The following is an 8,168-nucleotide window of genomic DNA, read 5'->3' on the forward strand; positions in this document are numbered from 1 at the left end:
TTTTTTACCATTCTTTCCATTTGATATCTGTTGTTGTTTGGGAGACCAGGGAGAATTGCGATGTTTTTTTTAATTGTGAAGAGTTTGTCGCACAAACCAAGTAATCGTGAGATGCTTACTGCCTGATACAGAATAAGGCATTTCATGATTATTGGGTTGTAAAGAACAAATACAGGTAAAGATCCAGGTACTGTGCTGTTTTCCAACTGTTGTCTCTGCTTATGTGTGCTTGTCAAAACTGTTGTTGTTTGAATATCTCCCATTGGTGTAGTCTCCGGTCATAAAATCGACTGAATACACAGGGCGTTTGAAGAATTTGTGATCAAACTGCAGTGTCAAGGAGATGTGTGAATAAGATGCCAATTGCAAATTTGTATTTATGCTGTGGGTTTTTCCTGTACTGAGGAAATTCCCTGGTTATCCACCACATCACTCATACGTGAAAAGTATACTTTAAGTATCATTAGAATGCCATGCCTTGATAACTGATGGCTAAGAGAAAAATTAGATAAAACCAAACTGCAGTTCATTGTTGAGCTTATTTTTATCATCCAGTTATTGTAACAAACTTAGATTGCCATTTTTGCTGAGCAGGTGTATCTGTAAATGTCAAACCTGATAGAAAGAAATTGACATTAATTTACAAAGGTCCTGACTTTTGGTAGAATATTCATTATTTGGACGATATCGCCCTGTGGTGGATGGTGTTCCCAAGCATTTGTCATGGATATCACTATAGTAATTGGTCTCTCATTGCATGTGTAATACTCAATATTAAGATATAAAATTGTGTACGTATTTGTAATCTTTACAAAAAAAAAGAAAGAAAAATGATAACGCTAAATTACTCAAGACAGAAGTTGAATGGTAATTTGTAACTTTCTTTTAGTGGTAAGTATGATAATAATAATAATGTTTTGGCTGGCTGGCATTTGCATTAATATGTCTTGAAAAAGTACCTACTTCAGATAAACTAAAGATAAACTGGAAAATGTGTTGGTAGTAGCACAGTCAACTTGAAATGCTAGGCAGCTTGTTAATTAAGGAGTGGTATACTATTGTGTTCCCAGAAATATAAAAGATGAGAGAGGTGATTTTTAGTGAAAGTGTTACAGAGATTTTTCTGGTTTTAAGTTGCTGATTGTAGTTAATGGAGGTGGTGTGAGTTTTATGTGGTTTGAAAAAAAAGTGATTATCAGTTTAAATGTATCTTGGTTTTTGTTGAGTAAAAGGTACACTAATGTTTGAAAATTATTTTAGAGACCTTCTGAGTTATATTTGGATTTGTGAAAGTGTCAGCAATTGAAACTGATAGTCTTCCCAGTATGTACAGTACTTTATTTAGATCAGTGTGCAAAGTATGATATTGGTTTTGCAGTGAAATTACCAATTCAATAGTTTTTGTATACAGAATTTCACTGCTCTTTATAGTTCAGATCTTCATGGGTACTTGTGAAGTTGGTATAGTAAAAGTGATTTAGTAAAAAGGATTTTATGGATAACTGAATTGTTGTATGCAGAAGAGTGCTCTATTTAAAAGCAGTTTATTCAGTGAGGTATTTGCATCGATTTTAAAATTTGGGATGCTTTGCAGATTGAGGTATAAGTTTTACAATAATTAGGATTTTTAATTCATTTGAAATATAAAAGTTTTCAATGCCATAAAGAAGACGGACAGTATTGGATAGTCCATACTTTTAGCCAGGAAGTTCTCACAAATTCTCTCATGATACATACGTGTATTGTGTTTAAAATGTAGTAATCCTTTGGAATGAAACCACAGCAGTGCAAATGCCAGCCAACCACCTAAAGAAGGAGTCACAAGCAAACTGATGCAGGTATTCTCGTGGAATTTAGGGTCCGCGAAAACCTGTGGTTTGTTTTAAGACAACTCTTCTGGGAGGCTTTGTGACGTTGCTCAACCATTGACCAAATGATTCCAAGCCACGTTGTCGAATCCAGCTACCTCATGCAGTCAGCAATAGTAATAGACTATACCAGCTTAGAGGCAAAGGTTCTCGGTGAATGCCCATTCGTCTGGGACACGTAGTACAGTGTACTCGTTCGGATAACTCAATTTCTGTGTCATGTTTGCTTATTAATGTTGTTTTTATTATTATTATTATTATTATAATAATAATAATAATAATTACAGACACCACCCTACTTACAAACATTCAACTTACAAACATTGAGAGATGCAAACAGACAGGATCGCAAATTAAAATTGGGTTCAGATTACTCCCCCATGCCACCCCTAAGTTCAGATTTTGTATGTACAGTGTATTGGTTTTTAGGATGAAAAAGTGTACATTACTGTCCTACAAACAATTCAACTTACAAAAGGCTGTCTGGAATGTAACTGGTTTGTGAGTAGGATGGTGTCTGTATTATTATTATTATTATTATTATTATTATTATTATTATTATTATTATTATTATTATTATTACTGTTGTTTTTTATTCGCAATGGCCACGTCCTGCATTGACATGACACCAAGGGTACTTGTGGCTTGCCACAACAGTGTTTGAGAATTGACTTGTGCAAGACTTAGCATTAAAAATTTCAGCTGCTGAAACTACTCTATGACAATTATTGAATATTTGGGGGTCAATTGCAATTTTTCATGAATTATGCTCAATATTTTGATAGGTGTGAGTGAATGACACTACTGTATAATATTTTGAAATATAAATGTCTGAATAAAAGGTTTAAGCCTTGGAATATAGTTATACAGTACTGTATATTGCAATATTGTTAACCACATTACTGGTAATTTTTTCCTTTTTTTTTTTCATACCATTCAGATTTCCCATCCCTCAGCATAGCTAAGTAGAGGGTACAGTACTCCACATCCTGAAGTCTTGGATGAGAGTCGTACAAGTTTTTATGTAGTTGTGACAGGAATTTCTTACTTATTGAGTTACTGATGTGTGAAATTATGTGTTACTGACAAGAAATTTCTCAAAGGGAAGTATGCCGTTAGCATTGCATACATTATGATGATATTGTCATATTTTTTATTGCTAAATATGTATATCACCCAGATCCAGTTTAGATTTCTACATTTATCCGACAATTTTGTGTTTTGAGATTGAAAGTGATCTGTTGATGGTTAATATTTATTTGAAATATTTTTCTTCATTGAACCTCGAGGTAAAATTTTGGATCCTTTTTTACATGCATAACAAAATCCCTTCGTAATTGTGTGTTTTTAAGACGTCAAAATTCATTTGACTTGGCCATCTTCTTTCGTGTTGAATGCAACACATACACATGCCCCAAAACATTCAGATTACTCACATAATGCTTCTATCTGCATCCCTTAGTTAGCTTGGTGTTCTGTGATGTATGTCCGAACCAAAAAACTCGAGCATAGTTGTAACAAAGCTCTCCTGTTTTGCAGGGACCTTTAGTAGCTTTGTTATACAAGTCGAGAGTCTTTTGTTGTTTTGTTTTGGGGACAAGGTAAGCTTTTTTTTTTTACTCTTGTTCACAGTTTATCTTCCTCATTCGACATAAACTTCCTTCTGAAGACCCCCTTCGAGATCTTCATTTTTTAAGCTCAATGTTTTTGTCACAGTACAATAATGATTCAAAATATAATTTTTATTTGGAAACATATTTATTGCCTTTGGGTGGAGAAGAGCTGATGTAAAATCACTCAGTAATCTAATGTACTACAGACTCTTTCCAAATTTTTTTCAACAAGAAGTAAATATTTTTTTCGGAGAATCAAAAATGTTACCTGCAAGGATCGAGTGTCAAATATTTTCAACGTGATCCTCATGTAGATGAAAAGTCGACAATTACAGTATTCTTTTAGTTACATAAAATATTGTCAAAATTATACCCGAATATCAGGATTCAATACCGACAATTATGACATGTTTTGCAGTAATGGTCATGACAGTCTTTTGTACTAAGAATATTCTCTAGATTAGGCACATATTCAGTGCTCTCTCGTCAGCACCCAGAAGTGTTTGGACAACAATTGTTTTATTTTATTTTTTACAGAGTAGATATTTGCATTCATTCTTCCAGTACTATTTCAGTGAAATTTGTAAGGAGTCTTTTGCTGAATTGCAGTGTTCTCCAGTTTATGACAAACTACTTCTGATTCATTTCATCTTAAAAGATGCTTTTTTTGATTTAGCAAGAAATTGTAAGAGTGATCTGTTAGACCGAGAGGCTTTAGTTTTAAGAATTTTGTACCTTGATTTGATTCTGAACCGTAAAGGTTACTGTGCAAGTCTGCATGATTTCCACAGTTTTGCATAATTTTGACAGGTTACGCAATAGTACTATTTACTGTAATATATTTCAAAGTACTAAACAACTAAGCGATAAGTTGAAAATGTGAAGAATGACGCAAACTATTTTACGTGTAATCTTCTCTCAGATGGTAATGAAGAAACTGTTGTTAACTCTTTTTATTTGTTATGCGTCGTACATTGATGACATTGACCATATGGTCGATGAAGATAGACAAACCGCCAAGAAACCTTCTCTAAGCTGGGCTCAGGTGTGTTTAACCATGACCGCTGTTGCCTCCACAGTGTTTGAAATTGTCATAGCCCAGAGATTCAACTCCATTTACCTAGTGTGATTGTAAGTACAGCTCGGTAAATTCGAAGAAAATTTTGTAAGCTGGATCACATGTAGTTAGAACCTCTATTGTTCCTTTAACTGGAAGGTTGATGAAATCTATTTTCGTTTTTTCCATGGGTAGTACGTACCTATTATTTTGCTAGAAATTTTCAGAATATGTAGGTAGTAAGAGTGATTAACTTTTTTGTCAAACATGAAGTACCTATATATCCAGTAATTTTCAAGTATATGTTCATGTAATTTATGGGCTAAATATGCTAAAATATTAATGGAGAAAGCCTGAAGTCACTGTGCTGTTCAACTGTGGTAATGGTTCAACATTCCACTTGACAATCCCACCACTTATAAGGAGATGCGCACTTTAATCGGAAAGTTTCAGTTTTTTTAATTAATAATAATGTTGCCTTATTACTGATGTTGAGTGCATTTTGTTCATCTTATTTAAAATCGTTTTTGTGTATGTACTTAGATTTTTTCTTGAAAGCTGCGCATCTGCTTATTTTTGTATTTCCATAGACCAAAGTTTTCTATCACTTGTACAGTCAACTTTTGCATTTGCCATTTTGTGCCACTTGGTTAGTTGCATTCTTGATGTAAATTCAGTTATTTAAGTCTATTTTTGAAGAATGTTATTTTTAGATTGGTCACAGTAAACTGTGCGTTAGCAAAGCTGAGGCAGAACAGAGGAAATCTTGTTTTTTTTTTCCCTTTACCGGCGTTACTCATGACAGGTCACATTCAAGTCGTTTTGTTCAGTGTACCAAGTAGGATGAGTGACTGTTCTGAGTAATGTTTGAGAAACTTGGGTCACCCCAGAAGGACTTGTTCTCTGTGAAAAGTGAAACTTGGTGTGTAAGGTGGAGGTGTAGAGGTTAAAATAGTACGAGACGAAAGGTAAAGTAAAATGCGATGCAGCTGGGATGTAAGGGATGCTGAAAAAGAAGGACCTGGAGAACGTCCTCTTTGTGCCGTGTGATGCACTAAGAAGACAATACCTCCTAACCAAGGGGGTGTTTGTTAATTAAAATATTGATTATGAATTGTCATTGTAAATTTTCTTATGTTTCATTGAGAGTTAAGTTCGAAGCAACTTCGGACAGAAAACTGACAGTTAAGAATATTTTCTTGTAAGTATTTACTTTTATATTTCAGTGTGAATTAAACATGAGGCAACTTTGGAGTGAAAACTGTCGCAGTTAAGAGTACTTTATTGGAAGAAAGTTATGTTGGTGTTTTAAAAGCTAGGTAATTAAGATGTCATTTTTCATGATGACTGTAATTTGGGAAATTGCAGGACAAAATTAAGCTAGAGGCAAAAAAGGCACTATATTCACAGTCATGGAAACTCAAGTCAAATAGCCATACCATGTAGAAAAAGCTTATTGTCTGACTGAGCCTCAATCGTTGATTACGAAAGGTTCTTTGCAGTGACCCTTAGACCCCTCAATGCAACCCCTTTTATTCATTCCCTTTACTGTGCCCTCATTCGTATTTCCATTTCAAATTTCACTCCTGACAACTGTTTCAACATTATTACAGCTCTGAATGGCCTCATAGGCCCTAGTACTTGGTCTTTGCCTAAATTCTATTCTCCAATTCCAGTGCACCACCTCTGGTAAAGTAGGATATCCCAAATAATAATAATCGAACTATAGTACTCTGGTTTTTTTTCCATCTGTCCACCCGCCTGTGGGTTTTTTTGTATGGTAACACCGCGTCCCGGGCTTTAGATAGTTACATTCAACAATTATAATAATATCCTATTTCGAATATTAACGGTGTAATTCGCATACAGTAAGTTATTAAAACACTTTTCAGTTGCAAATGTACACCCAGATATCCTTTTATTTACCTAAAACTATCTAAAGCCCAGGACGCGGTGTTACCATACGCAAACACCATGGAAAAAACTGAGTATAGTAAATAAAAAAATAAAATAGGAATTAGGCCTGTGAGTTTAAAATTAAGAGATCTTTTAGATGGGGTGTTATTCGTTAAGGAATTGAACAGTTTCCACATCGAAAGTTATCGTACCCATGAAAGTGAACTTATCAAGTGATAGGGTCCCTTGGGAATTATTTGAAAATTGGGAGGTTCCCACTTCCAGAACAGGAACATTCCATGTTAATCTATCGCTCTCCTTGTCCCTGTCATGCCGTAATGGGTGCTAGTACCGTCAGTAGCAGCACCTCGGTATTGCACTGTATGTATCACAAAAGGAGGCTTGCAACTTTGCAGCTCTCAAACTCCTACCCCCTCTAATATGAAGGACTTCCAAACCTTCTCCAGCGCCTCAGTGGCGTGATTGGTATGGTCCTGGCCTGCCGAGGTCCTCGGTGGCCGCGAGTTCGGTTCTCGGACATTCCACTGAGGGGTAAGATGTGTGTTCGGAAGTCACGTAAAGCCGTTGGTCCCGTTGCTGAAAAACCACTGGTTCCATGAAACACCACCTCAGTGGCGTGGTTGGTATGGTGTTGGCGTCCCACTTCGGTGGTCGCGAGTTCGATTCTCGGCCATTCCATTGAGGAGTGAGAGATGTGTATTTCTGGTGATAGAAATTCACTCTCGACGTGGTTCGGAAGTCACGTAAAGCCGTTGGTCCCGTTGCTGAATCGCCGCTGGTTCCATGCAACGTAAAAACTCCATACAAACAAAAACAAACCATGCAACGTAAAAACCCCATACAAACAAATCCAAGCTTTCTCGTCAATAATCATAATTTATTATATATAAGAGGCACAGTTATTCAACTCAGTCTTTCTTGTAGATTTATGGGGTAAGAGGCACAGTAACTCCCTCTTTTTAATATAAAAGTAAGCCGAAGTATGGTGGAGATAAGCCTACAGCCAAAGCATATTAGAATGACCACAGCTTCTCGTCCTACTTGTCGCAAATCAAAGAACTTTTCTCTATATCATTATAAACATGTCGGTATTTAAATGATTCCGTATCTCTTAAAACTTCAGTGTGACCAAATTTGTATAAATTGCAACATCCCAGGTCGCAAATGATAAAATTCATGCTTCTCTCGGATATGGTAAACCTTTTTTGTTGGTTATCTCGGTTATATATTGCTATTAGGTTAGTCAGATGTTGACATCTATGTGTTTCTAAAGAGGTCCTTAATGCTAGCTATCATATGATTTTTTTATATATTAGGCTCTTGTGTTGATCGTGTATTGAGATCGAAAGCAATTTTCAGTTAAATATAGTTTTCTTATCCATCGTGAGATAATGTTGTTCAAACACGTATGCAATATGACGGTTTTCATAAATTTTAGGTTAATATCAGATTTAATTCGGCGATATAACTACATATCTTAGTAACAGACTGTTTCGTGGTAAACGGTAACTCAAATTTAGGCAACGTATTAAAACTGGGATTAAGCTAGCGTAAGTTATTACATAATGCTTTCAGGTTATAAATCAAAATGGTGAACGTATCTCACAGCGTTGCCGATCATTTTGGCTGCAAGAAAACAATACTACTTCAGGTCTTCCTTATATAGATAGCGATTCGCTATATTTGTCGCTAGGTGTGTCTGAAGTTATGTAA

Source organism: Macrobrachium nipponense, chromosome 19 (genome assembly GCF_015104395.2).
Source record: "Macrobrachium nipponense isolate FS-2020 chromosome 19, ASM1510439v2, whole genome shotgun sequence".
Taxonomy (NCBI): domain Eukaryota; kingdom Metazoa; phylum Arthropoda; class Malacostraca; order Decapoda; family Palaemonidae; genus Macrobrachium; species Macrobrachium nipponense.